Here is a 24,812-nt window from a genome sequence, read left to right as displayed (position 1 = left end):
CTGCATTCCCTCCTCCCTCCCCTCATTCTGGGTCTGGATGGTGGTACACTCCCATGATGGCGAACCTCTGGGCACCTTGACTGCCGTTAACTGCTTGTGGCACGAGCCGAGGAAATGGGTCATTAAATCAAACGAGCCAGGGCCAACCTCCCAGCGTCCCAGATCTGTTTCCAATCAGATAGCTTCCTTTAAAGGGAGCCAGGATCTCACTCGGCATTAGCGTCATTAAAACGGTCTCCACTGCTACCTCCGCTACCGCTCTAATCTGCATGTGAGCTGCACAGGGGAAAAGGGCAGACATCTTGTGGTGAGGTAAATACTTGAAATGTTAGCCACAGGAGTGTCGTCTTACCCTTTAAACAGACACAAATATGTGATAAAACCTCCTCCCACTCTCTCACCTCCTCTCTTATTCCCCCCCTCCCTCTCATATGCGCATACAGTTCGGTCAAAATACCTAAAACAAAACAGCAAAAATAGAGATTGACCTATCCAATGGTAACAAAATGTGAGGGAGAAACTCTCTCCACACTTGTTGCCTTTACCTCGACAGTCTCTCTTTTTGTTCTTTTCTGTTCGAGAAAAAGATAAATGAACACAATTTCTTGCACCTGTCCTACCTTCCCATCCTCCCTAAAATGATAAGGGATTTCATTAACGTGAGAATGCTTGGGCTGAAAGAAACATAATTGCTTCAGTGTTTTTGTTGCCGTCTCCAACGCCCTAATTTCTTCCTTGCCTTACCCTTGACTGTTATGTGATCGTTATATAAACACAGTAAACGAAGCAAGGTTCAAATATTGAAAAACGGAGGTTACGTTAACACCAAACGAGGAGGAGAGAGATACGAAGAAGTGGAAATTAGATGAGGTACGGTAATATCATGACAGTGAGTGTAAGGGATATGATCAACCAGGAAAGATCACAGCATTCCGTAATGATTTAAGCACTAGGACTGATCCTCACCGGTCTTTGATGGATAACTGTATGAAAAAGATACATCATTTTTGGGACTTGCCATTTACACAGCATTGCACCTGAAAGCCGGGAGGAATAATAGACAGTTTAAAATGTCAGGGAACTAACTAAGAAAGGGAAACGGGTCGGCCTACGGAATGTTAATTAGAACAGCCGCCTAATGGCCATGGCAGCCTTGAGAAGGAATGAGGAAGTGCCTTTTCTGAACTAGAAAACACTTCCCAGATATACTTCAGTCCAATTAGTTAGGCCCCTTGCTTGGGTTTTGACCAGTCACAAACCAAATATATCTAGTTATCAAACCCCTCATAAGAATATTCTCCGTCTGGAAACACATGTATAGGATTTACCTATCTATCCCAGAGCAGACCTGCATGTTGAGCCGGAGCCAGAAGCACATGATTGTGTTAATTAATCTGCCATTGTGAGCGGGGGGGGGGGGGGGAACAGCTGCAGTGGCTCTGGTGGCTGCGTTGTCAAAGCAAAACAATGCAACGTTAAGCTTCCCGTTGAATCTTCCATTACAAAGGAGCTCCAACACAGGGCTAAATTCATAAATCCACAGATCAATTTTTACCAGCACTAATGTCTGACCTTTAAAGGGAAAAAGGTTTTTACATGCTTAATTTCAGCTTGAAATATGGTCAGATATGTGATACCTAGGATTTGGGCCAATTGCAACGAGCTTTGAAAACAAACAGACTGAGAGAGAGAGAGAGAGAGAGGGAAGGTAAAGAAGCCTGATCTCTAAAACGGAGACAAACAGAAGAGCACCGGGATTCACCGTCTGGGCGTGAGTATTTTAAAACAATACGTCTTAACATGGTTAGGGGGGGATCCATCGACCGCTGTTACGTGGCTTTAATTCAGGGGGCAGGGGTGTGGGGGTGTTTGCAGATTGATTCCGTGACAGCCACAGACGATGGCCGTGAAGACATGGCTGATTCCCACAGGAATAGGTCAGCTCTGTCATGAGTAATAGCTATGGAAATACATAGCGTGGTGTGGCATAGTATGAATTACTACTGTGGCGTATACAGTAGAGACATGTTTTTATCACCGGAGGATGGTGGAACCTTCGTTGGGGAGGACGGGCTCGTGGTAATGGCTGGAGCGGAATCAATGGAACGCTATCAAACACATGGTTTCCATGTTTGATGCCATTCCATTGGTTCCTTTCCGGCCATTATCACGAGGAGTCCTCCCCGCAGCAGCCTCCACTGGTTTGTATATCACAATGTACCCATACGTCAAGTGCAGGCGAGACAAAACAAGTCCATTTATAGCTAATGAAGAAAGGCCTTGGGATAGTATTAATTCATTAATTAATTCATTACAATTTAGGCTGGATTCATGGAGGTGTTCATTTGTAGATTTGGGTAATCTCCCTTGGCAGTCTGCTAAAGTCAGATAAACAGGCTGTGATAAATACAGGAGATAAATAGCTACATAGAGAATTAGACACTGGCAACGGTCTAACACAATCTATGTGGCTATTTCCGTCAGGCAGCAGGCTACAGCACAGAAAAAACACACTGATTGAGATAGCAGCTAGATGCCTCACCAACACCATGCTGGAAAATATGGTGTGTTCTTGTGAGTGCGTTTCCAGAGAGACGGAGATGCACCCCCCACCCCCCAAAAAAAGCATCAAAATGTCTGGACCTGGCCCCACACTGCAGTGGGAGCCCGTCTGTTGAGGCAAAGCCCCTCCAAGAGCCCACGCGGCGTGCCGTTAAAGAGGAAACATCTCCACAATGAGGGAGTGATTTTACGATGCAATCAATGGCTGCTACTTCATTTAGTAAGGGGTATATGGGGATACTGGCTAAGGAATATCTATGGTCTCTGAACCAAGTATCCATTTGTCTCAGTCTGACAGTAGACACATGAATAACATCACAACATGATTTCAAACAAATAGACAGTACTCCCGCTTCCTCTGAAATAGCTCAGATTTGAGCAATTAATTGCAGCGAAAGCAGGCGAAACAAGTCGGAAATCAAATGATTGGCTGTTACTTTTATAGACGCACAGTAATGTGTGTAGGTAGACACTGCAGAAAGCTTACAGATGGAGAACGGTGACACGGTGCTAACACGCATCTCAAAAGTGTCGCACGCTACAGCATCTCACCTGTCCAACACGTTGGATTTCAGAAAGCCATCAGATGTTAGGCTTACCGCTACGGTGAGCAGTGGGGAGCATCAGATAAGGAAACAGGCGGGAGGCAAAGGAGTGCACAACACTTGTCAACTCTGCAGGACAGATACGTAGCGATGAAATGCTGAACGAGATAGGTGGCATCTGGTCATTATCGGATGGCTGCATTGCTGGTTTTTTAGGTCAAATGGAAATGGGAGGTGTTTCCAGTTGGTGTTTGGTAAAGCTTAACTCAACCAGACTTCTTATGGTAGCTCAACTTCGATCCAACAATAACTGCGTAATGACTCTCATGATGTAAAAATAATCTTTATGGAAATAGATCTCGTTGAATGGGTGCCATGTTCATACTGTGAGCAGCTTGTGTCTCATGAACATAATCCAGAAATGTCCTCCAAACTTTTCTCTCCCAACTTTCAGAGCGCCCTTTATTTCTCTCCCGGAGATGAAATAAACGGGACAAAAGGATGATCCTGTGTTGTTGAGGACCAGCAGAAAGGTATGAAATGTGAGGCCGGGGCTCAAAGACGCAGAGAGTGTGGGACCAAAAGGGATTTCACGTCCTCCTCTGAATCCTCATCTCTGTGTCTAATAGCAAATACCTGATTCTGGACACAGGAGCGCTGCACCAGCACGATTACACCTCACCTGCAACCCACGCCAGGAGAGAGGTGGCATTTGGCCGATCCGTCGCCACGAGGGGCTCAGCCACGACTTAGCCCCGTGTCTTAAGGGGGAGGCGGCACAGGGGGGGATTGAGCTTCCCCAAAAACCCTGGCTAAACCTGTGTCCTGTCTCCAGAGGGAACAGCTCAGGGAACAGCTCACTTCAGACAGGGTCGAGGCCTGATGTTCAGAGTAGAGCAGCGTCCACTGAGTGTTGAAGGAAACTTTGAGACAGAGCCTGGAACTATGGGAGCTGATCTGGGTCTGGGTCTACCCCGATCTGGATCTGGGTCTACCCCGTTATAAAAGGTGTGACTTGAACAACACCACAGTTTCAATATATACAGAGAGAAACAAAACACAATGTTCTGAGCTTATGTTGTTTCATCTTCAGTGAATTAAACACCTTTGGTATTTTGTAAACAAACATTGCTAACAGCTCTTTTCACGTGAAAGTTAATCTCAAGTAACATATGCTCTTAAGAAAAAACAATAGGTGTTAAGCATCTCAATTGCAATTGTGCTAGATCTTACAAAAACAAACACTTTGCTTTGTTACCAAGACAACTGAGACAATATGACTCCTGCGGCATCGTCAGAGCTGCTACTTCCTGCTCGTTGTGTGTGACAAGCCAAAGTAGAGATCTCGAGAGTCGACTGCATTGACTCCAGCTCCAACAAACTCTAGCCTATTGCCGGTAAGATTGTTCAACTAGTATCCACCTGGGCAAACAGTAACAACACAACACAACCTAGAGCTCACACACACTTTCTCTTTTTCCTTTCTTTATTTTTAGGTTGCATTCCATAGCGACTAAATGAATTCAGCTCCAAACCTAATTAATCCACAAAGGTTTCATGTCTTAATCCCCAAAGTCAAGGGGGTTATTGTCCTTACAAATGAGGTCAATGTTCCTCCCAGTGGAAATAAGGGAAGAGTGAGAGAAACAGAAACAGAGAGCAAGAGGAGGGCTTTTTCTCTCTGTGACCCCAGAGCAGCACGACACAGTGGCAGAGGCCAGGTAAATAGGGCTTGAGGAGGTGGGCTGTCCAGGGGTCGTCACTGCTTACCCAGGAACTAGTGTCTAAACAGACAAACTAGGGTAAGAAGCAGCCATGACCTAATACCATAATATGAGCACACTACACCCGTATCCAACAGAGGACACAAACTGAGCATGCTCCGAAAGGAATAGAGGGAGGGTAAAGGAGACGGAGATGGAGACGGAGCGGAGGAGAGGAAAATGAAACAGCCTCCAATCGCTACGCAGACCTTTCGAACCAGGCAGATCAAAAGCGGGTTTCCACGGTAATTGTCGCTAAGGCAGGCTCTGACAGTGCAGACACTGAGCAGGGTTGCGTGACACGTTACTGACAACGATACAATCCTCCGTCTGCTTTGGATGGGAGAGATGAAACACATGCCTGCACCATCCTGCCTCTCCCAGGGCTGGAGCCAGCGGCCCACTCAGTGTCATGGTGGAGCTCCCTGTGAGCGGCCCCTGTGTGTCCCTCCCTAGTCCCTGGGGCCCATAACGCAGTCCAGGGGACCATTTGGGCAAGGGCCTGCTGGTCAGAGCATTCCCAATTAGGATAACCTATCAGGGCTTCAGTGAAGAGAGGCAGCCAATCTGGAGGCTAGTGGGAACCCACAGCAGAGGATTCAACAGCTTGGAGAAATCTGTTCCAGTGTCTAATGCACAGTATGGTAAGGGGGGAATTCATCTATTGTAAAGGCACAAGATCAAATTGGCAAAAAGGAACACCTAACACAGAACAGAGAGCGGTATCTTCTGCCCACACTGGTACGGCTGTGGAGAGGGCCCATACGAACCCAACATACAGTACAACACAGTCTCATTAGTAACTCCTAAGTTGTTTATGATTACCCATCATTATGAACACTCCAAGAAGACCTAAAAAAAAAACAACAACAAGGGAGAAATGAAAAAAAATGGTGGGGGAACAAAATGTATGTAGACTTGTTACAGACATTTTCATTTCAAAATTCTTCTTTCAAGCTGGTGGAATGAAATTGGTTTACATTGACATCGCTACCGCTGTGATTGACATATTAGTTTAAACTGACAGTGAGAATTCAAATCTGTAAATGCTGCATTACTTTTATGCTCAATTTAAAAATCAGCTGTCAAAGTCAGTGTTTGTTGATTTTTATCGAGGGGATTATTACATTTTCAGAAAGTGACAATTAAAAATGTCTATCATGCCATAGCCATCAAACACCAATCTGTAACATGGGGGTGGAATGATAAACTACTGTAAGCAGCATATTAGTGGATGTAAACTGAGTGAAAAGCCACCAAGAAAGGATCAGTATTAAATATTTGGTGACTGGTCCAGAGTTCTAAATGTTCCAACAAAATACAGAATCTCTTCATCAATATCAAATTATACAGGGGAAGTCTGGAAATCATTTCCCCCTGTACAGAATACCCTTTCAAGTACAGAGCTATTCCTCTGTTAGCAGCTGTCACAAGAGAGGTTTTCCCCATGACTGTTTTAAGTGAAAACGATGGATCCTCCGGTCATCCTAGGGTCACAAACGCTCACCGGTAGAATAGACACAATCGGATAATGACTCTGACATGGGGGGGCCAGTTGGTTAAAGACTCTGGCAGGCAGGAGAAGAGAAAGCAACAGGTTACAGAGGGAGCGTTGCCCGTTTTCCCTCCATCGCAGAGATATACAGAAAGGGAGGGGGGGGGTTTCAAGAACAAAAAAAACACGATTGTTTATTGATTTTTATAATAGGCTTAGCTGCAGAACAATAAAGTGGGGGGTCAGTCTACGGGGTCAACGAGAAGCAGTGGCGTGACAAACACAGGCTTACACGCAGGTAACAGGGATTGAGTCCAAGTGCCAGGATATCGGCGGACCCTTTCGCTTCCCCGACAGTTGCTGGTGGCATTGTTATCCTGCTTTTTAAAACCTGCGGACATAATCGCTCCACTCACGAACAGGGCACGGCTTCACGGGCTTTCAGAGGAAAAAGCACGATGAAAAAAGGATAGTGCAACTCAAGACAGATATATCTTTAGTCCATCCACATACACTGGGAAGTTAAAGCAAGCGTTGTGTTTTCCAGTATGACTGATATAGAAGAGAACATTGTGGCTGATGATACCAGCCCAACAGAAGTCATATATATATATATATATATATATATATATATATATATGCTACCGTTCAAAAGTTTGCGATGTCCTTGTTTATGAAAGAAAAGCTATTTTTTTGTCCATTAAAATAACATCAAATTTATCAGAAGTACAGTGTTGATATTGTTAATGTTGTAAATGACTGTTGTAGCTGGAAACAGTGGATTTGTTATGGAATATCTACATAGGTGTACAGAGGCCCATTATTGGGACGGCAGGGTAGCCTAGTGGTTAGAGCGTGGACTAGTAACAAACCCCCGAGCTGACAACGTACAAATCTGTCGTTCTGCCCCTGAACAGGCAGTTAACCCACTGTTCCTAGGCCGTCATTGAAAATAAGAATTTGTTCTTAACTGACTTACCTAGTTAAATAAAGGTATAACAAATACAAATCAGCAACCATCCCTCCTGTGTTCCAATGACACGTTGTGTTAGCTAGTCCAAGTATATCATTTTAACCCTTGTGTCGTCTTAACATTCGGTATACTCCCCTTGTCTTAAGGGTAAAAAATGACCAGCCTTCACTAAACCACTAAAAGAAGGCATCTTAACTGAATTTTAAACCCCACATCTAATTTGCATGAAGAAATAACATATCATTCATCACAAACTTTGTGAATATCTGTGTTTTCCCTCTTCACAATGCAGAAAGACTGCATTTAATCAGTGGACACCACACATTTTATTACAACAGACCTGGCATAATTGTTTTCTTTACTAAGGTAGATGTTTATTATTATTATTGCTAAAGGTACTGCATAGGTGTAAACATACATTTTTTAGCAAGAGATAGCACTTGTATAGCCTAAGAAAGTAGCAGAAATGTGCAGAAAGTAGTTTGAATGTATCTTATTGAAGGGAAACAATAACAGTCTTGAACTTTTTTTGCAACATGGTGATATATTCTGATATACTGTACAATGAGGAATTCAACTACAAAATACTAGTCTTCTCCCCTTTTTTAACCATTACCCTCACCCCCAAAGTGTATAAACAACAACAATAAATAAGAATAAAATAAGATAATAGATACAAAACAAAAATGTGAAGAACATAAATCAATCAACTCTAATTGCCACATGTAGGACAGTATGCAAGTGTGTGTGCATGGACTTTGCAGATGTATTTCTCACAAGGGCAGCACATATTATTTGTTTTACAGTCCTTCTTTGGGGGTAAGAATTGGCATATCCTCCTCTTACCTGCCCCAGCTGCAGCCTCAAGTGGATCAGGACAAAATTCAGCCCCCTGAACAGCTTTCACAAGCGCTGCAGAGGCTGCTGTGCAGGGGAGGCGCTCCCTTCTTTGAATGTGTGGGATGCCTTTCCCAGCTGCTTCAGGAACACCCTCCTCTTGTTCCGCTTATCAGGCATCCAGGTAGGATCTTGTTCCATATCATGAAGGCATTGTATGAGGACACATCAATGATTTTATGGAAGATGACCAGGGACCAGCGGGCAGTCATCCTCCTGCAGCTGTAAGTTCCAATCACCTTGTCCTGGTTGTCCACACCTCCTTTGTTGTGGATGTAGTTCAGGATGACAGCTGGCTTCCTGTCCTCACGATCAATGATCGCAGCCGTTTTGTGTTGTGTGCTCAGGAGGACCACATTCTTGTTCCTTTTTGGGGGGTAAGAAACTAGAGTGGTGGTGGGGGTGAAGGCAAACTTTAATGAGAAGGCTTCTCTCCCTCTTGTTGAGAGGAGCGCAGGGGGGAGCTCAAGCTTGTTCTTTCTAACTGTGCCAACCATGGTGATCTTCTTCTTCAGGAGCTGCTGGCTGAGCTCAATCAGTAGCACACATAATCTCAACTTCTCACTGTGTGCGTGTGCATGTGTGTCTTTGCGGTGTGTACATGATTTTATAACTGCCGGATCAAAAATGACCCTAAGACAATCTTTGTACCCTGGTGGTGTTCAGCTTTCAAAGAAATATGAACGAAGGTGATGTTTCACTTTTTCTAATGTTGAGATCACTCTAGGAAAGGTAATCAAATTTCAAGTTGAAAAAACATAATTTAGGGGGTTTTCTCTGCTGTTAAACATAGTGGCGGGTCCTTTTTTGACCCTTAAGACAACACAAGGGTTAAAAGACTAAATGATCATTAGAAAACCCATTTGCAATTATGTTAGCACAGCTGAAAAATTTTGTTCTGATTAAAGAAGCAATAAAACTTATTTAGACTACATGAGTATCTGTAGAATAAGCATTTGTGGGTTTGATTACAGGCTCAAAATGGCCAGAAACAAAGACCTTTCTTCTGAAACTCAGTCAGTCTATTCTTGTTCTAAGAAATGAAGGCTATTCCATTCGAGAAATTGCCAAGAAACTGAAGATCTCGTACAATGCTGTGTACTACTCCCTTCACAGAACAGCGCAAATTGTCTCTAACCAGAATAGAAAGAGGAGTGGGAGGCCCCGGTGCACAACTGAGCAGAGGACAAGTACACTAGAGTGTCTAATTTGAGAAACAGACACCTCACAAGCACTTAACTGGCAGCTTCATTAAATAGTACCTGCAAAGCACCAGTCTCAACGTCAACAGTGAAGAGGCGACCTTCTAAGAGGCAACCTTCTGGCCTTCTAAGCATACCATAAAGGCCTGGTTGTAACGTAACGAAATGTGGAAAAAGTTAAGGGGTCTGCAAAAGGCACTGTATATATACAGTGCCTTTTGAAAGGCACTGTATATATACAGTGCCTTTTGCAGACCCCTTAACTTTAAAGATTAACGGAGGAAGCGTAGTAACTATATATATATATAGTTTCCTAATTCTCACTGCAAGGTGGACAACTGATCGAAAATACTTAAATCATGGGTTTAAATGTAGGTACAGCAGGATGGCTCAAAGAAACATTATCAGCCATCTTAGCATACCATATTGGTTTTGTCTATCTGTGTGCGTGTGCGTGTGTGTGTGGTTGTGTCTGTGTGTATAGGGTCTGATATATGGATGATAACACTAATTAGCTCATTTTGTTTGGGGCACAACACTCATTAAAAACCCAGTGGGGCCATTAACGTTACCGTCCCTCCAAAACACTGCAGCCGCCATATCAATCTCCTCTAGCATCGCTTGTAATGGCGACTGCTTCAGGTTGGGTTGAGAAAAGATTTGTTTTCTCACTTCTTTCCCTGTTTTTCTCCTGATCTCTCTATTTCTCACATAGCAGTCACATTATCTCTCTCTATAGCTCCCCCTCTCTAGTGCTCTCTCTTTCTCTCTCTCGCTCTATCTAGCTCTTTCTTTCTCTAGCTCTCCCTTTATCTCTCTATCATTCTCGCTCTAGTTCTTTCTCTAGCTCTCTCTCTCTCTAGCTCTTTCTCTCTCTTTCTCTCTCTTTCTCTCTCTCTCTCTCTCTCTCTAGCGCTCTCTCTTGCATTATCTCTCTCTCTAACTCTCTTTATCTCTCTCTCTCTCTTTCTATCTCTGTCTCTCTTTTTACCTCTCTCTCTTTCTATATATACTCTATACAGTATATATATATAGCTCTCTTTCTTTCTCTATAGCTCTCTCTCTCTCTTTCTTTATCTCTCTCTCCCTCTCGCTTTATCTCTTTCTCTAGCTCTCTGTCTCTCTTTTTTATCTCTCTCTCTCTATAAATATATATAGATATATTTCTCTATAGTTCTCTCTCTCTTTATATAGCCCTCTCTCTCTCTCTAGCTCTCTCTCTCTCCCCCAATTAGATTGTGTAACTTCCACTCAGGGCAACGTAATGGTGTTTGCAAAAGAACAGGGGGGGGGGGATTCGTCACCACTGAGGGAGACAGTGTTTTTGAGCTTTATGCGGTAATGTAACGCTAATACCGTCAACATTCCCTGCGATTCGCTGGGGCTTTCGGTGGCATAAGGCGTTACTTACACTGCAGCAGGAGATCCTGGATGCACAGGCCTTTAAGGATTAACGGAGGAAGCGTAGCATCCTGCTAACAGAAAAATGAGAAAGCCCAATGTCTCTGGGGTTAGGCCCGCTCAAATCTCACTGCCTGGGCCTTCCGGAAGGGGTTCTATAAAGTGAAACATGTTACTGATCTAGGGAGATATCAAGGGAGTTTGAATGCTAATTAATCAAACACATAATGCTTGGTAATACCTACTCCTATCAATGCTAATAGTCACACTCACATCAGAGTGGGCAGAAGGTCACATCAATATTGTACCACACGTCACCTACTATCTAGTATTGGTTGGAAAAAAACATATATTCTCCATCTTAGCCCTGGATATTAAGAGTGTTGATGAGATATATGAGTTTGCCATTTGCCCACGAAGCAGCGAGGCTCCGGCAGAACTCGGTACCATATGGCTGGTGAGAGATTTCCACCCTCTCTTCCTCCTCTCTGAGCCTGACAGCTGGATGCCTGCTAACTGGGGACGGGGGAGCTTGGCAGCTGCAAGCTGAGAGCAACGCTTTGATGCCGCTCACGCAACTAATGCAAACTTTCTACAGGTAGGCAAGGGGGGACTAGACATATACAGTAGAATACGGAAAGGTGCGAGAGGGAAAGGGTGCCAGGGGGTGACGGGAGGGGGTGAAAATGCTACTGGGAGCACATTAAAACATACAGCTGGCAAGTACAAAAGTGAGAGAGCTCGTTTCTCTTCCATAGTTTGTTGTACTTTGAGTTGAATTTTTTTAAAAGGACTCCTTTAGATGTTAAGATGCGGGTATCAGGATGCTTTGTGTAATATGATGGAAAAGCCGGTTTTCACATGTAGAACAGCAAGGTATTGGATGCTCTATGATATGTGACTATGATACCACTGTATGTACAGTATCAATGACTACTGGCCAATTACACTGATATTGTGTTCTGAATCTCAGGAGAAAGAGGACAGTGTTTTACAAGAGAAAGTGGGGCTGCAAGTACAATGGCGATGCCACAGTCCCTTGCACTCCAGATTACATCATTCAGCCTTCATCAATAACTGTCTGCTGTCATGCAACATAATAATAATTATTCCTGCTAATAACTACAGAAGATATGAATCCACAAACCCCAACGTGAAGGTTTGCATACCATATGTCAGGGATCATCAACTAGATTAAGCTACGGGACGATTTTTTTTTTCTGGAGCGAATGGTCGGGGGGCTGGAACATAATTACAAATCATTTGTGGACTAAAAATTGACTGCAAGAAACCAAAACAGATATAAAGTTGGACTAAAACATATAATCATTTCAAACCTTGCTGACATCTGTATATTATCACGTGGCTCTCTATTATGCGTGGGGATAATTGGGAACAGATTTCTTAAATTAAAATCACTTGGAGTTGATTTCCTGGTGTTTTTACAGTCTTTTATGTCCAACAATAAAAATTCCACACAAAAAAACATATACACAGTTGAAGTCAGAAGTTTACATACACTTAGGTTGGAGTCATTAAAACTCGTTTTTAAACCTCTCCACAAATTTCTTGTTAACAAACTATAGTTTTGGCAAGTCGGTTAGGACATCTACTTTGTTCATGACACAAGTCATTTTTCCAACAATTGTTAACAGACAGATTATTTCACTTATAATTTACTGTATTTCAATTCCAGTGGGTCAGAAGTTTACATACACTAAGTTGACTATGCCTTTAAACAGCTTGGGAAATTCCAGAAAATGTAATCATGGCTTTAGAAGCTTCTGATAGGCTAACTGACATCATTTGAGTCAATTGGAGGTGTACCTGTGGATGTATTTCAAGGCCAACCTTCAAACTCAGTGTCTCTTTGCTTGACACCGTGGGAAAATCTAAAGAAATCAGCCAAGACCTCGGAAAACAATTGTAGACCTCCACAAGTCTGGTTCATCCTTTGGAGTAATTTCCAAACGCCTTAAGGTACCACGTTCATCTGTACAAACAATAGTACGCAAGTATAAACACCATGGGACCACGTAGCCGTCATTCCGCTCAGGAAGGAGACGCGTTCTGTCTCCTTGAGATGAACGTACTTTGGGGTGAAAAGTGCAAATCAATCCCAGAACAACAGCAAAGGACCTTGTGAAGATGCTGGAGGAAACAGGTACAAAAGTAAAACGAGTCATATATCGACATAACTTGAAAGGCCGCTCAGCAAGGAAGAAGCCACTGCTCCAAAACCGCCATAAAAAAGCCAGACCACGGTTTGCATCTGGACATAGGGACAAAGACCGTTCTTTTTTTGGAGAAATGTCCTCTGGTCTGATGAAACAAACATAGAACTGTTGGGCCATAATGACCATCGTTATGTTTGGAGGAAAAAGGGGGAGGCTTGCAAGCCAAAGAACACCATCCCAAACCTGAAACATGGGGGCAGCAGCTTCATGTTGTGGGGGTGCTTTGCTGCAGGAGGGACTGGTGCACTTCACAAAATAGATGGCCTCATGAGGTAGGAAAATTAGGTGGATATTTTGAAGCAACATCTCAAGACAACAGTCAGGAAGTTAAAGCTTGGTCACAAATGGTTCTTCCAAATGGACAATGACCACAAGCATACTTCCAAAGTTGTGGCAAAATGGCTTAAGGGCAACAAAGTCAAGGTATTGGAGTGGCCATCATAAAGCCCTGACCTCAATCCTATAGAATATTTGTGGGCAGAACTGAAAAAGCCTGTGCGAGCAAGGAGGCCTACAAACCTGACTCAGTTACACCAGCTCTGTCAGGAGGAATGGCCTAAATGTCACCCAACTTATTGTGGGAAGCTTGTGGGAGGCTACCCAAAACATTTGAATTTAAAGGCATGCTACCAAATACTAATTGAGTGTATGTACATTTCTGACCCACTGGGAATGTGATGAAAGAAATAAAAGCTGAAATAAATCACTCTCTCTACTATTATTCTGACATTTCACATTCTTAAACTAAAGTGGTGATCCTAACTGACCTAAGACAGGGAATTTTTACTAGGATTAAATGTCAGGAATTGTTTAAATGTATTTGTTCAAGGTGTATGTAAACATTCGACTTCAACTGTATATACAGTACCAGTTAAAAGTCTGGACACACCTACTCATTCAATGGGATATTTTCTTTTTTCATACTATTTTCTACATTGTAGAATTAGACAATAATACAAAACTATGAAATAACATTTGGAGTCCTGTTGTAACCAAAAAAGTGTTAAACAAATCCAAATATATTTTAGATTTTAGATTCTTCAAAGTAGCCACCCTTTGCCTTGATGCCAGCTTTGCACACTTTTTGTTCCCACATATGCTGAGCACTTGCTGGAAAATTTCCATTCACTCTGCACTCCAACTCATCTCAATGTGGTTGAGATTGTGTGATTGTGGAGGCCAGGTCATCTAATGCAGCACTCCATCACTCTACTTCTTGGTCAAATAGCGAGGTGTGTTCGGTTATTGTCATGTTGAAAAACAAATGATGGTCCCACTAAGCGCAAACCAAATGGGATGGCGTATCGCTGCAGAATGCAGTGGAAGCCATGTTGGTTAAGTGTCAAATCAAATCAAAGTTTATTTGTCACGTGCGCCGAATACACCAGGTGTATGCTTACGCCAAATACAACAGTGAAATGCTTACTTACAGGCTCTAACCAATTGTGTGAAAAAAAGGTGTGTTTGTGTGTGTAAGTAAAGACATAAAACAACAGTAAAAAGACATTTGAATATAAGAGTAGCAAGGCTATATACAGACATTGGTTAGTCAGGCTGATTGAGGTTGTATGTACATGTAGGTATGGTTAAAGTGACTATGCATATACAGTGCCTTGCGAAAGTATTCGGCCCCCTTGAACTTTGCGACCTTTTGCCACATTTCAGACTTCAAACATAAAGATATAAAACTGTATTTTTTTGTGAAGAATCAACAACAAGTGGGACACAATCATGAAGTGGAACGACATTTATTGGATATTTCAAACTTTTTTAACAAATCAAAAACCGAAAAATTGGGCGTGCAAAATTATTCAGCCCCCTTAAGTTAATACTTTGTAGCGCCACCTTTTGCTGTGATTACAGCTGTAAGTCGCTTGGGGTATGTCTCTATCAGTTTTGCACATCGAGAGACTGAAATGTTTTCCCATTCCTCCTTGCAAAACAGCTCGAGCTCAGTGAGGTTGGATGGAGAGCATTTGTGAACAGCAGTTTTCAGTTCTTTCCACAGATTCTCGATTGGATTCAGGTCTGGACTTTGACTTGGCCATTCTAACACCTGGATATGTTTATTTTTGAACCATTCCATTGTAGATTTTGCTTTATGTTTTGGATCATTGTCTTGTTGGAAGACAAATCTCCGTCCCAGTCTCAGGTCTTTTGCAGACTCCATCAGGTTTTCTTCCAGAATGGTCCTGTATTTGGCTCCATCCATCTTCCCATCAATTTTAACCATCTTCCCTGTCCCTGCTGAAGAAAAGCAGGCCCAAACCATGATGCTGCCACCACCATGTTTGACAGTGGGGATGGTGTGTTCAGGGTGATGCGCTGTGTGGCTTTTACGCCAAACATAACGTTTTGCATTGTTGCCAAAAAGTTCAATTTTGGTTTCATCTGACCAGAGCACCTTCTTCCACATGTTTGGTGTGTCTCCCAGGTGGCTTGTGGCAAACTTTAAACAACACTTTTTATGGATATCTTTAAGAAATGGCTTTCTTCTTGCCACTCTTCCATAAAGGCCAGATTTGTGCAATATACGACTGATTGTTGTCCTATGGACAGAGTCTCCCACCTCAGCTGTAGATCTCTGCAGTTCATCCAGAGTGATCATGGGCCTCTTGGCTGCATCTCTGATCAGTCTTCTCCTTGTATGAGCTGAAAGTTTAGAGGGACGGCCAGGTCTTGGTAGATTTGCAGTGGTCTGATACTCCTTCCATTTCAATATTATCACTTGCACAGTGCTCCTTGGGATGTTTAAAGCTTGGGAAATCTTTTTGTATCCAAATCCGGCTTTAAACTTCTTCACAACAGTATCTCGGACCTGCCTGGTGTGTTCCTTGTTCTTCATGATGCTCTCTGCGCTTTTAACGGACCTCTGAGACTATCACAGTGCAGGTGCATTTATACGGAGACTTGATTACACACAGGTGGATTGTATTTATCATCATTAGTCATTTAGGTCAACATTGGATCATTCAGAGATCCTCACTGAACTTCTGGAGAGAGTTTGCTGCACTGAAAGTAAAGGGGCTAAATAATTTTGCACGCCCAATTTCTCAGTTTTTGATTTGTTAAAAAAGTTTGAAATATCCAATAAATGTCGTTCCACTTCATGATTGTGTCCCACTTGTTGTTGATTCTTCACAAAAAAATACAGTTTTATATCTTTATGTTTGAAGCCTGAAATGTGGCAAAAGGTCGCAAAGTTCAAGGGGGCCGAATACTTTCGCAAGGCACTGTATGTCCTTGTGCAAAACTCACAACTGTCAGTTACTCAGGTGACACTTTGTCTGAGATAGTTGTACTTGTCCAATGACACTTCTCCTGAGTGGCGGAGACCTCTATACTTGTCCCTGACCTAGACTATCTTTGATACTACCACAGCTGGCCTCTCAAACCTCTCAAACTGTGCGTTCAAAGGAAGCGGTGACCTATCAGAGATAATGTCTCTTATAGGGGAGGTGGCAGAGTGGATGTCTGAGTCACGTATCAGTGCACACTGTGGCGCCCTCTCCTTCCCCTTATCCCCCTCTCCTCCCTCCCCTTGCCTTGTCATCTGTGAGTCCCTGTCCCCTTAGCAGCTTTCCTGTCATCCTATCTCTCTTAAACGGCCTGGCTGTTCTGAGCCTGGGTGATATATGCACACATAGCACAAGCTCCCTGCTCAACGCTAAAATCTCCTGCAAACATGGATCCGTACTCGGCCAGAGAAACCAGGTTCACTCTACAACACACTAACAGGCTGAGAGGAAGGGACAATTCTGAGAGAGAGAGAGTGAGAGAGTGAGAGAGTGAGAGAGAGAGAGAGGGGGGGGGGGGGGTCTGCTGGGTTATGAGAAGTATGAGCACTGCTCGTGTCTAAGCACTTCTGAGCTTCCGATCCAGGACAGAGGAGCTCTGAGCAGGGTTTGGGTGGGAGACCGGGGCTCATTGGATACTGCTCTACAGAACATCCCCACGTCTGTCTCTCCTCCAGCTCCAACCTGAACACCAGCTCAAACATATCCTCAACACACCACGGTGGAATTTACAGTGCGCAGAGAGACACGGTGGGAGATGTATTTTTTCTGAGGGCCTATGAAGCAGAGCAGGATGTTAGTGTAGAGACAGCTTTCTCACATGTCTTAGATAGGTCTTAGTTTCTGTTTTCCAAGCCTCTTGAGTTCAGCTGTAAGTCCAGATCAAATATTTTATTATCCTAGAACGCTAAGGGTATTTCTCCCTTTCTTTCTATCATGTCCTTTTCCTATCACGCCCCTCTTACGTTCTCGAGCCCATCTTTCCGTCTTTCCTTGGCGCCCAACCTCGCTCCATCCCTCTATTTCTGTCCCTCATTTCTCCCCTCCTCTCTCTTGCCCTCCATCTCTCTCTCTGTCTCTCTTTCTATCTCTCTCTCTCTCTCTCTCCAGCCTGCCAGCCCCCTCCTCCCCGGCGGCCCCCTGTTGCTACGTGCTACCCTGAGTCGTGGTGTAGAGTTTGGCTGGAGCCGAGAGGAGCAGCTGGGCCAGGCTAACGGGGAATGATAATGACCTCAGAAATCTGCTGTTCACTCCACAACAATAGGGTGCTCAGTCTAGTGGAAAATTGTGTTCATCAGCTAGCTCTGCTCACTTACTAATTGACGTTGCCAAATATTTTAAGAACAATTGGAATGTGCAGGCAAAGATCTCAATCCTTGGACTTCATTTTTCTTGCCCATTTTGTTTTCCTCTTTCTGATTAGGAGATAACCTTCGGTAAAAAAAAAAAAGAGGCAACATGTTCATGTCATTATCTGGCTCATGTCAGCACCCCGATGTTGACACAAAGAGCTGTTTTATGTGACCTGTCAGTGGGGTTAGGACTGGGAGGGAAAGGAGAAATACTCATCTCTCTGTAACGAGTGACCCCGTGCCATGGCCAGTGGTGATATCCAAGTCGAAAAAACCCCAAATATGACATTACCCATAACCCTGTTTTTTTATGTGTGTGTGTGTGTGTGTGTGCGTGCGTGCGTGTGCGTGCCTGTGTCTGTGTGTGTGTGTGTGGAGAGAAAGAGAGAGGGGTAGTAAAGAGAGAGATTCCTCTGTCATGGTATCGTACGGCTGGTCCTCCATTTTTAATGAGACAAAGGTCAATGTATTGACTTGCTCTTTCACACGGGAGGAACCCCAATCATGTCCAAGTTAACTTGTTCAAACAAAGCTCTCTCACCCAGCCACCCACCCTGCCATCCATTTGCATTCTTTGTCTGGCCCAGACTCATTTAGGAGGAATTCAGAATTGACAGAGTCAGACAGCTGTCACCAGTGGAACACGGAACCCTACGTTCCTCTCATTTAACTATCCCTGTCAGAGACAACAACAAAGGAACTCCTACGTGAAGGCTTTAATCTATTCAAAGTTTCAGTTTCAACTTTTGGATAAAGGGTTATTCTGTCAGAGTACTCTATGCATCCGGACTGTGGCTAGGTAAACACAGCATGATGCCTTCCCCCAACGTGTCCCCCCCCCCCCCGTGTTCATTTAGTCAAACCTCTTCACAATCTCTTCCATGTTCAATCAGCTAAACTTTGCAACCCTGCTCTGGTTCCCAGCTCTCTGACAGAACAGAGGGCGAGTCACCTTCACTTTCACTATTTTACCAGTGACACTTCCTCAGACACCGGAGGAGATAGCATGTAGAATATTAATATTCAAACGGTCTACCTACCACAGTAAGGCAGCCTTCTGTTATGGAAAGATAAATATTATGTTTTAATTATAAAAACATAAAACAGAAATGGGGAGAACGAGGAAGAAAATGTGTGACGTGCCAAGGAGGCTTGTTCAGGAGAAAGGCAAGCAATGTTTTGGCAAAGATGTGAATTAAAGAGTGGTTGGAATAATGCAGGGAGTCTCTCTCTCTCTCCCTCTCCCTTTCTCTCTCTCTCTCTCTCCCCCCCTCTCTCTTTCTTTCACTCTTTCTTCCTTTATTTCTTTCTTTCTAAAACAGCACATCTCTTTGCTCCAGCTCCATAACCAAGTGGGGAATCCTAACGTGATCATTAAGACATGAAACAGCCTGATAAATGTTTCATAAGGACTGCCCGGTGATAACCACCCAGGAATACGGTGAGCAAGAGAAAACGACACCGACTGCTGCTCTTTCAAATACACTTTGGAATACAATTGGAATTTTTAAATATCTAAAAGGCTTAGCTTATTCCCACCATGGGTAATATTTACAAATTGAGTCTAAGAGAGAGAGAGAGAGAGAGAGAGAGAGAGGGGAGAAAGATGGAGACAGTGAGTATGAAAAAGGGAGAGAAATCGAATGAGTCGGCGAAGTGAAATAAATTGCCCTTTTATATTGTGCAAGCATGTACAAAAATACTAAGTCTACATTCATCCACGACATGTTAATCAGTAGAGCACACTGACAATTAGTGAATAGAACTTGTGTCACTTAAAGACACCAGAACCCTGACCTACTGTACTGAAATACAGCTCTGTAATCGATTTGCCTCGCACACAATGACATCTATTTGAGTTTTGTGACACATAAGAAAACACAGATATGACATGCCAGTTTGAGGCGCTAGTCTTCAAAAGAGCGGCTATACCACAGGTTTGAAGCAGGCAAGTTCTCAGATCAAAGAAAGAAAAATAGAGAGAAGAAAAGAGAACCGGATGTCAATTACAAAGATAAATAAATAAGTGAAGAGAGAGAGAGAGAGAGAGTGAGAAGGAGAGAGAGAGAGAAAGAGAGAGGGAAAGAGAGAGAGGGGGGAGAGAGCGAGAGAGAGAGAGAGAGAGAGAGAGAGAGATAGATAGACAGAGAAACAGGGAGGGGGGAGAGAGATAGACAGAGAGAAAGATGGAGACAGGGAGAAAGATGGAGATAGGAAGAGAGAGAGAAGGCATTGACATAATTCATCCAAAAATCCCTGTAATTAGCTATAAAAAAACACACGCACGCACACACAGAACACTGTTCTCATTTCAAAGGTTTGGCTTGACTGGGAGAGAGGAACGGTATCTTTGTGAGAAAGAATGTACTGTCGGAGACTCTCGATGATCCCACAGATACCTGTTTGGTTGGCCATACTTGCTCCAGCCCTTTGAAGATGCCAACCTCTCCTCCATCTGACACTGGGCTGGGGTTTCACAGGCCAGCTCTACCTGGGCTTTTAAATCACAATTTCAATGCGATCTACCGCACGACACAAATGCCCTTAGTCGTTTCTCCTTTCACTTCTATGTCTATTTTTGGTCACATTCTTGGTCGCCACTTCATATATCTGAACAGAGGCCGCAGTCTTGCCTCTTAGGCTAGAAAGATGACGAGAGACAGATAGAACGTACGTCTTAGTATGACAGTTAAGGTGGAATTGAATAGCAATCTTAAATCGGAGCTGGTTTCCACGGAGACAAACGCAGACAGATGTAGAGCTGTTTCAGAAAGCCACCGTTTTGACACTCGCCAAGATTTTCTATCAATTTGGGCCTGAACACTTCTAGTTATTTTTGCTTTAATTACACAGCAATTACAATGTAACAGTAAGTCTGCATGTGTAATTACCCCCCATTGTAATTACGTAATTAGATGAATATCCATGCTTTATAACCTAAGGCGTCAGTCGGCAAATCCAATTCCAATTTGTATGGAGCAAGCGTTTTGCCTCCATGTTTGAGAGCTGTAAAGACCTAGGGATAAATGACTAATCCTTGCCACGTTAAAATGCTGTTCCTCTTAAAAATATTTAGACATGGGGGATTCTCCAGAGAAAAGGAGCAGTAGGTTTGTAGCCGGAGCGGAGAGGTGGGAGTGAGGGGTGGAGTGGAGGTGCTCCTGCTCGAGGCCTTGAGAAAAGCCACTCTCTCTCTACAGTCTGATGAGACCAGCTTCTGAGTAGCTGCATGGTCATACTGTACGTTCCTTTCTCAGCAGCAAGTCATTTGCATCAACTGGTTGCCATCCTTCCCTTTGCTCTTTCTCTCTCTCTCTCTCTCTCTCTCTCTCTTCCTTCTTTTCTCTGACTCTCTGCCTTGCTCTCTCTCTCTGTCTCTCTGCCTCACTCTCTCCTCTTCTTTTCTCTGTCTCTCTGCCTCACTCTCTCCTCTTCTTTTCTCTGTCTCTCTCTCTCTCTCTCTCTCTGCCTCACTCTCTCCTCTTCTTTTCTCTGTCTCTCTCTGTCTCTCTGCCTTGCTCTCTCTCTCTCTGTCTCTCTGCCTCACTCTCTCCTCTTCTTTTCTCTGTCTCTCTGCCTCTCTCTCTCTCTCTCTCCCTCTGTCTCTCTGCCTCACTCTCTCCTCCTCTTTTCTCTGTCTCTCTCTGTCTCTCTGCCTCACTCTCTCCTCTTCTTTTCTCTCTGCCTCACTCTCTCCTCTTCTTTTCTCTGTCTCTCTCTCCGCCTCACTCTCTCCCTTTCTTTCTGTCTCTGCTCTCTTTATTTCTCCATAAGCCCAAGTAAAATTGTATTTGTCACCTGCTTCGTATACAACAGGTGTAGACTAAGAGCCAATTTATTGTCAATCCAAAAATGTGCTCAGAGATTCCGTATGAAGGGTGTGCCGCAATTGCGGAGCCTCCTGAGGCACGCAGAGGCCAAATTGAGCTGCACCTCCCAAATTTTGTAACAATGCGGGGGTTCATATAGCTCCGCATTGACATGATTGGTTGATGGTAGGTGGGGCCGGGAGGTCCTGTATAAACACAAACTCACTTCCTTGACAACTTCCTTCACAACAGCTCTGCGCTGCTCCGCAAAGCGCAAGAAGTATGGAAGACCTGACTTCTGCAGAGAACGTATCACCGTAAATGCTGCACGGCCAATGCAGACGTCGGATTGACCGCGCAGCGCCTTTAACAGTGAATTGCTTACTTACCTCACACTAGCAACCAACGGAATCCCCATAGTCTGTAAGAGGCCCAACCAGAAACAACTTTAAACTTGCCTTTAGTTCGTCCTAATCTCTCCGTCTCTTTTTTTTTCTTAAATTTTAGAATCTACAATGGATGTGAACATAAATACCCCCCCCATCTTACAACACACTGGCAGCACTGCTTTACATAGTATTACATCAGGTTTCAATGGGTTCTGTTCCGCCATTCAGGGTAAGCCTCTGTTTAAGACCTGCACTCTGAGGGCCTGTCGCTCTGAGGCCCACCATGATGCATTCAGAGAGAGACACTATCAAGTAGGAACATTCTTGTTCATCAAGCCCAATTCAGAATGGAGAACTCTGAAATCTGAAGCAATAGATTCCTTCCCCAGTCAAACCAATCCGTCAGCCTAATAACACACATAAAAGAGATGATTGGGGGGGAAACCGTACTAATGAAAAGGGGGCGAAAGGTTCTGACGTCTCTATGAAACACAAAGCATTTACGGTTTTACTACTGTGGATGACAGAAGGAAGGTCTCTGAAGGACATCTCTGAGGCAGACATGTTTTTTCCAGCAAGTCTTTAAACAAGTGCAGTGTCAAAGACAAAGGAGATTTTGTCTCGACCTTCTTTCACAGTTGAGATGTTATTGTTGATGACTGTAATTCAAGTTTAACTCAAAATTGCAGTGGGAAGGTGGTTACGAGGTTGGCGGTATGGTGATGGTTAGCAATGTTTTCAAGACACACACACACACACACACACACACACACACACACACACACAGCCTTACAATAAAAATAAAAACAATTCTCAACCAGCAAAAATGCAAGAGTGCAATATTAAGACTAACAGAGAGGTATAGTCAGCCACATCCTGTTAATTTAAAAACACTGACACATCCAGGCAACATGCACTCACTCACACACACACACACACACACACACACACACACACACACACAAATGGCACCTTCACCCACATTATCTGCTGCAGAGACATTTTCTCACACACCTCAGTTTCTAAATTAGGTGCCCCAAAGCTCCAAATATGAATCACACTCAATGTCATGAAGGAAGAAACACTTTTAGGGCTTTGTGCTGTCAGTAATGAAATTACAGACTGCAACAAAACAAAACCCTTTCATTTCTTTTTTGTGTGTTTTTTTTTACAGTTGTGCATCTTTAGTGTTTCTTTCCTCTTTGACCCTGTTGTTGCGGTGGAGTGGTGTCTACACAGCTTCCTGAGTCTCACAACAGAAAGCCGGTGAACTGTGTCTGACTGGAGAGACTGTGAGAGAGAACCAGGACAAGAGGCTGTACCTGTAACAATGTCAGCCCCAAACGAAGAGACAACCCCCCCCCCCCCCCCCAAAAAAAAAGCAGGTGGGGGGCCCTCAAGGTCAACCTTAAGGCCTGTTAGATCCAGCAGGAGGGAACTGGCACGATGCCCACATCCCCCTGTACGATGGAGAAACACAGGGGTTTAAGCTGGCTATCACACTCCATCACAGCACTCAGAGAGGGACAGAGGAGGAGGCAGGACATGGGAGCACTGATAGACGAGGTAGGACTACAGTGAGAGAGAGTGAGATACAGTGAGAGAGAGAGAGGGAGAGAGAGAGAGAGAGAGATATAAATATTTCAGTTGATGTAGGCTTTATTGTAAATAGAATTTCAATTGGCAAAATTTGTAAGAAGATGATCTTTTCAGAGATTTTTCAACTTTTTGAAGATGGGGAAGGTCTTCACATCACACATATGTAAATACTTCTAAAGTTAACTAAATGCCATGAGCTACATTTCTCTGATTTACTTGAGAACCCGAAGAAAAAGAAATACAACTTCCTGCATTAAAATTCAGAAGATAATTACTTCCGTACCATATACCCCCCCCCCTCCCGTTGAAAAGTGTTGTGTTTAATAGTCTCTATAAAGAAAATACGTTTTTATCTCACTCTCGTTTTCATTAATTCCTAATTGGGGTGTGTGGGGGGGGGTTGTCTGTTATTATTTCTTAGATTAAAATAAACATAGCCCATTCCATGTTCAAACCCATCACACTACATTGGGATGATAAGGACTCTCTGCTACTGTGAATAAATAAACAATTTTGTCTGTACTCTTGGAATTAAAGTTACTTCGAGCCTTAAGCATAAGCCACTTTTTTTCAAACGGCTTAAAAGCACATTTCACTCCGCAAATGAAGTAAAAAAAATGACCTGCTTTATATGTATATCTTTAATTAGTGTCTTGTTTAGCTTAAACCAACTGATTATCGCATAGTCATGGCCTAATTAACGGGTGCGCCGCTTAGCTTGTGGTGTTCCACCCGGAGGAATGAGAAAGTTACCTTTAAAACTTCTCTAATCATTAGGAACAGCCTCTCTTAATCCTGCTAAACGTACACTTTATCTGCTTTTTCTTATTTGGCTATGGTGGAATTGCTTTCCCTCCCACGTTTAAGGAGATGTTTTAATCACTCATAATACGTTTGGCCCGTCCTCATAGTCTTGACTGATGTTACACGGGGACACATACTAGTACACTGTGTCTCAACGTCTCAGATGTATTTATAAAGCCCTTCTTGCGTCTGTGTTCTATGTGCCAGTGTGAATGACACAAGTCACAACTCCGTCATGGGAGTTGAGCGTCTTCGTACGGCTGTTTTGTGTGAGTGCGTGACTCAAAGTGTGTCTGTGTGTTCGTGTGTGTGTGTGTGTTTAGACAGGCCTCCCCTCTCGAGTAAAAACAGTGTGCAGAAAGTATCCTATAGAAAGAAGCAGGCTGTGTGAGTGTGTTCGACGGGTATTCGAACATGGGTGTTAAGTATCCCAGTTATGCACGGAATGTGAAGCTCGGATTTTTGTGGTGGGCTTTTTGAACAGGCAG

At 43.5% G+C, this 24,812-nt stretch overlaps 1 protein-coding gene across 7 annotated transcripts in view; it reads right to left on the bottom strand.

The window, feature by feature from the left end:
- LOC115112113 (zinc finger protein 536-like) overlaps positions 1 to 24,812 on the bottom strand; it is a 193,398-nt gene that overhangs the window by 83,221 nt on the left and 85,365 nt on the right. The gene's annotated exons all lie outside the window — the stretch shown is intronic.

This window comes from Oncorhynchus nerka, linkage group LG28 (assembly GCF_034236695.1).
Source record: "Oncorhynchus nerka isolate Pitt River linkage group LG28, Oner_Uvic_2.0, whole genome shotgun sequence".
Lineage (NCBI taxonomy): Eukaryota > Metazoa > Chordata > Actinopteri > Salmoniformes > Salmonidae > Oncorhynchus > Oncorhynchus nerka.
This window is presented reverse-complemented; position numbering and strand designations above follow the sequence as displayed.